Below are 6667 nucleotides of genomic sequence, written 5' to 3'. Positions count from 1 at the left end.
GCTCCGACGCTCTCGTTAACTCGAATCGACGAGCAAATACCGACGCGGCAAGAACAACACGCGAGATTTCGACCGAGCCCCCTCCCTCGCGTCGTCGTGGATTATACGAAATATTCTTTCCGACCCTCTTGTCCCGGTTCCCATCGGCAAACGGATTAATCGACGAGAGGGACAACACGCGAGGGTACTCGGCGATGTTTATAATCGACGCGGGGCACGGACGCGAATTGGGGGGCACGAATTGATGCTGCGTTACTCGCATCCACGAATGCCCCGCACGATGCAGCGTACGTCGGTCTCTTTATCGGTATCTGATATCCGATTATCGCGCGGACAAAGGAATTTTAATAAAACGAGACGCGAATTTACATACCGATACGAGCTAACGGGGTTACGCGGGCAGAGAAGACGCGTTGCACGATGATCGATCGCGCATTAAATTTCTACCGGCGATCCTATTATCTTAGGCAGGAGAACACGCGGCGCTGGAAATCCACCTTTGTGCCCGTTGCTTCGTTTTAACGGTTCCCGGTTTTAAACGGTTCCGCGATGGCCGAACCATTCCGAGCGGATGAATTCCCGTTTATGCGTTCCGATAATCGAGAGCCGGGAAATGAAGCTTCGTATAACCACCGCGTAAGTTTTAACTTTATTTCACGTCGAATCGATTCCAATTTCGCTCTTTTGCCCGATGTTCCCCGATGTTCCCCGCTAATTCTCTGCGAGCTAGTCTCCTCTAACCGGACGCGAATTAAATTTACGATAACTCGCGCATCTCGATAGAGTCGTGTTTCCCTCGTCACGACGCGTCTTCAATTCGCCTTGCTGTCATTCCCGTTTATCGCCACCGCGTAGGTAGCGATAAATTATGGCGACGAAATAGGCGAGAAAGTGTAGCATCGGACGGGAACGATCGCGTTAAAGCGTAGAAAAGGAATAAAAGAAACAGCGAAAGCTCTATTCGCGCTTCTGATTCGCTGTTGCCGGAGGATCGCGCGGAATCAGGTGTGGCTAACTAGAAATCGTTACGATCCATCGAACGGTTACGGTTACGATCGACGATCGTAAACATCCAAGAGCACAGCGGATCCATTTGTTTTTAAGCACTACCGATGATACGTTATGGTACCCTCTCATTCTCTCTCTCTCTCTCTCTCTCTCTCTCGTTCCAACTCGTCCTGTTATTGCCTATCGAACTACGCGGGCATTTTGTTTTTACCCGGCAATAACTGCTACTATTTTGCTCATTTTCTTGCACCATCCCCCGGCATAATCTACGAAACGGACAATTATGTTCCCCGCGACGAGTATCTTCGTGACACTCCAGTTTCAACTGGACGTTGAAACGGACGAAGAATTTTCCGCGCCGGGGCTTGATATCTTTTTTCCCGTTTTCCGCGCGGCTATCGAACGACGAAATAATATCGTTATTTCAAATACCGCGGCGGAAAAATAGCCACGGAGAGCGATATAAATTCATCTCGCAGCTGATACGACGCGTAGCCCGTATTCCCGTTTTTAATCGCAAGTCAAATATCGGAACGTAATTGACGCGACGCGTGATTTATATCGCTGGTGTATCGGACATAAGAGCGCGTCGCTCGGAGTTTATAATTGGAAAGAGTAAAAAGCGCGATAACGAGAGTATTCAAAATAAACGCGGCTAGATCCGTTGCCGGCGTAATCTTTTCGGGAGAAGCTGGCTCTCGTAAATAACGCGGATAAATAGGAGCCCGGAAGGGGAAAAAGAAAGTTCGCGCGCGCTCGTATATTTCGGAAGTTATTGCAATTTTGAGGAGGAATTAGAGCTGTCTCGCGTTTCGCGAAAGAGCATTTCGTTCCGCTTCGCGTCGCGAGACCGGGATATTCCTCTTTGCCATCGCCGCGCGAAAGACGAGCTCAAACGTCCGTGGAATTTTGTCGATTTTTTCACGTTTATATTCCCCATCGCGAGACAGAGAACGTCGATGGTAATCAGCCCGGAGATCGGAATTGCATCCTCGACCCCGGAGAAAAATCGTCGGTTGGCCCCTTATTGGGGTGAGCGCGCGGCGGTCTATTAATCCGGCGCGAATCCCCCGAGGGACGGCCGAAAATTACAATTTCCACTGGTATTCTTATGAAGCGACCGCGAGAGGGCGGGATTCTTTGACGCGGCGCGACGGATATTATATGTACAGGGTCGGTGAAACCCTTGGCCGCACGGAGTTCCATTAACAGCGGCGTTGTCCATCCGGAGCCGGCGGATTGCTCGGGATTCTAATCTGACCGCAGAGCATGCCTTCTAATATAGATAGGCTTGATTAATTCCGCGGCAACGCAGTAATGCGTCGTGTGATCCGCGCGCGCCTCCTGATCCGTACGATTACGACGGCTGTTACGCTGTCGCGTAAACGAGCCGAGATTTCGAGCGAGACCGCGGGACCAAAGGAACACGCTGGCCAGGCTCGTCGGGCTATGCAAATTAAATTGGAGAACCCTCGTGTCCAGACGGCGTCGTCCATCCCCGTCGTCGTAAAAATCGCCACGACAACCCCGGATGCACGCTCCACTCCGCCATTATCGAGTGCTGCCTCTGTGCAAGCGGTACAGCGCCCACGCGCACTGATTGCAGGGTTACCGGCGGTAAACAGGCTCGATAGGATGAGCAGATGGATCGATGGCTCGGTGCTTCGTTTGCCGATCCTTTTGTACGGATTACGCTACCGCGGATACCGAGTCCGGGCACAGACTGATCGATCGAACGGCTAACGCGCACCGATAACCCTCGATCTCTTAATTTTTCCGCGACTGCGGCTACGTCTCGCGTTCCCATTCACGGATTAATCTTCCCTTCGAGAAAGCGACTTGGGAATGGAACGCGGACAACTACCGATAAGGTACAATCTATCTAAAATTACCTGTCTACGCGACATCGCGGGGTAATTCGAAGAGCTTATCTCGATTCTCACCGGCAAACGGAGGAAAACGTTCCGGGGGCCAGCCAGACCTCCGCTCCAGCGGCTCACAGATACGCGAGTAATTCCGAGCTGGCCGCGTGCCACGATCACGTGACCATAGGAAAATCTACGCTGAAATAAACTGCTCGCCAGCCATACATAGGCCGGTCGCTTTTCGAGCCACGGATATCGAGTGATTGATACACTTTCCACTGCGGAGCTTACGGCTCTCGCAAGTTTTCTGAAGCCCCGCCAAGAGGCGAGAGCCGGATGTCGAATGTGCCGAGTCCGGTGCGCCATGCCAAACCGGAAATCACCGCCCGCCGGCTCGCATAGGTCGCGAAGCAGCTGACCTGCACGCGAATCTGGAGAACCGGCCCGTCTCCTTTATCTTTAATTGTCATCGTTCCGCGTCCACCGTTTTGCATAACCGATACGCGATAAAGTCCGTGCCAAAACGCGGAGGCAGATTCCGCCATGGCGAATCGACGAAAACTCTTCGCAACTTTCTCCATCTTCCCGTTCAGACTCTCCGTCTCGGAAACCGTGGTAAAGCGAAGAACGACGTACGGGGTACGCGCCTTTTTACAGCCGCAGTCTCGCAATTCGCGGCGATAAAACTGCGCGCGTAAAAATTTTACACTCGAATCGAGTCGATGCGAATAGACCCCGAGACATATGCGTAATCCCTAAGGGTCGCCGGGAGATGTCTCGAGCGGCATTAACGATCCGTGACAAATGTCGAAAGACGAAGATTCCCGGGCTCTTCTCGAATCCCACGATATTCGCGTGGAGACGATTCGCGAACGTTCTCGTTACGGTACCACCTACCCTCGTCTCGAAGCGGATCCGAATCCTCTTTCGTCGAACGGGGTGCATTCGACCGTGTGAGTCGCGCAGCGCTCGTTAACGGGAAGAAAAAGTATATCCGATACACCGAGTACCCGGAATCTCCTCGTTTCCTTCGTCTAACGGGCAAACTGATAGATCTACCTCCGGCCAGACGAATCCCGCGGGACAAAGCGAAGAGAGCTCGCGTCTCTCCCACGAGTAGTTTCCTCTATTTACAAGGAACTCGGCCGATGGCCACGTTTAGCCATGGGACCCCGATATATCGGGGAAAGATTAATTAAAGCTCGGCCAGCGTGTGACGTCGGAGCATTGCTTTCCACTCGGATCCACACTGGCCACGGAACACGTCGTGCATCGCGGCTCCTTCGGTCAGGAAAGCTCGCCACCGGCCGCTTAATAACGCTGCCTCCACCCTGCCGCCATTCATCGCGGAGTAAGCGCGTTGCGAATATAAAAGCAGACGTGATTCGCCGGCATGGAATCCTTCGGCCGACGGCCAGACAGTTTCCAGCCTTTCGGCTCGTTTCTTTCGTTCGAGGGGCCACTCGACGTCTTCGTTAGCGGGAATTTCTGGCAGCGAGGTGGAGTCGAAGGGGGCGGAGGAGCCGGGCCAGGAAGAGATTGACGTGGTCGTCGGTCGTTATTCTCTCTTTCGGGCAGCGTCGATGGTTCGCGCCGAGCCGTTCGATCCACTAAATCACCGGTACCACGAGCGAGCGACGTTATTAATGAGGCACTAATAGCGGCCGTACGAGGGCCATGTTTCGTATTCCCGCTCGACCCACTCTCATCGTTCGCCACTTAGCGATAATTGTTATCGTGGCGAGGACCGGGCTTCCGGTACAAATCGGCCGCTATGAAAATCGATCATCGTCTCCGCTCCAGCTTGTCCCCTCTCCGAGTGCAGGCCGGATTTTCGACTTGATTTACGCCCTTCGTCCCGCGTCCTCGCGTACGCGTCCACCCGTCGATGCGGTCTTCCTTCTATTTTATTCGATATCGCGTGTCGAGTTAAAGAGCGCTTTAAAATTCCCGGCCCATCTATCCGAGAAGGAGAATCTCGGCTCGCTTGTCTAGCCTATAACCATCCCGCTTCATCTGCTCGATCGTGCATAGTAGCCTTTATTCCACCTGTCCGACGAGATACCATTCTATTCCACGTGTCTGACTGCCTCTACCTCACTTGTCTAATCACGCTCAGCCTCTATTCCGTTACACTTACCTCGATTTCGAACCTGTTCTACTTGTCCGATCGAATGGTAGTTTGTTCTACTTGTTTAGGCAGATACGATTCTATTACGATCGGGTATCTCGCGGTCTCGGGACGCGATGAGAATTGAAAATTGCGGGAAGTAGAAAGGAACGACGCGTTTCGACGTTGCTGGATCGAATTTTCGAAACGACTGACCAACCATCCATTATAATCAACGTGTAATCGAGGACCGAGGGTTTAACGCGTTACTGCCGGTCACAGGAATAGTCGATCGTTACGGTCAAAGGCGGTTCGATGGTTCAGGACGAATCGAAGTAGTTGCAGCCGTAGCATTTGCGGTACTGAATAGAATTAGTGCCATTTGCTGTCAGGCGTGCAACGCAACGGAACGCTGTCAGTTGCGGACACCGGTGCTATTTATTTAGCTCGCGATTGAATAAATCGTCCAGGGTTTCGATACGTGGTTCTGGGAGGAGAAGCTTCTTCTTTCGTCCTTGCTGCTGCGGTCTTGCCGGATCGGACGCGAGTCGCATAAACGAATTTCGAAGCGCGTCTCTTCATTCGTCGGTTCGGAAAGAACGTGGAGTGGTCGAAAAAATTCGGTTCCCGTCGAGATAACGAGTGTCGAGATTCTTCTTAAATCGTATATACCGATTCGTCCTTTCCATCTATGCGAAGGAACGATCGAGACGATTCGAAGCGAAGCCTCGCGAAGCAAAGGTAACGACCGTCGAACAATCGCAGCGGCACTCGAGACGACACCGACGAGTGCGAGAGAACTCTCGCAAAGCTGAACTGTACTCAAGGAAAAGCTCTTACCTCTTTTTCCTTCGCTACAATCGCTCAAGCCATTTCGAGGTTTCGCCCGAGCACTGTCACGACGCACGCAGCCTCAACCCCCGATGGGCCCGGCCTCCGTCGCTGTCCACCCCTGTTTTCGCCTTTACGACCCCCCCTCCCGCTATCCCATTCCCTTTAAAACCGCGCGATAAAATAACGCACGCGTTCTTGCGATACCGTGCCACTAATCTCCGAGCTTCGAGATAATAAGAAGCCCGACGTCGTACTTAGCCGCTCGAAAATCTCTGGGATTAGAGTTAATTACGCGTCCGTGACTGCGACAAAAGTTGCGCCGGAGATGCCCTCGTCCGGGAAGGAGCACGTTCTTCCCTTAAGCGATGCGCGATCAGCGATGGCAGCACGCGAACCACGGTGCTCGTAAATTTCGAAATCGCTCGATGATAGAGAGGGTGTCTGAAAAATGCAACGCCTCCCCAGCGGCGAACTTTTACACCGATGGAAAGAAACAGAGAGCAAACGCTGAGAGATAGAGACAGAGATAGAACCACGGGAAAAAGAAGCTGCGACGAATTTACGGGTATCCGGCAGGACCTTAAGGAAATGCAGAAAGTACATAAAACGACGCGTTCTCCGTGGCAGAGATACTTTTATCGCTTACACATTTAGCGCCGCCGTGGGAATTGCCTCGACGAACGACTCGCCGCGTTGGAAAAAGAGGGAACCGTGAACGACGAGATCGTCGATAGACCCTTCGCGCCGGGGAGAGTAATATCTGGCTCACACGTCGTAAAGCGAATAAGAAATTCTACGTTACGTTTCCGAGTCAGTGGGTTAATAGAATCGTCGTATGGCTAATACGCTC

Source organism: Eufriesea mexicana, unplaced genomic scaffold, assembly GCF_001483705.2.
Source record: "Eufriesea mexicana isolate 0111107269 unplaced genomic scaffold, ASM148370v2 scaffold6802, whole genome shotgun sequence".
NCBI lineage: Eukaryota > Metazoa > Arthropoda > Insecta > Hymenoptera > Apidae > Eufriesea > Eufriesea mexicana.
The sequence above is the reverse complement of the archived record's forward strand: the minus strand, read 5'-3'. Positions refer to the sequence as shown.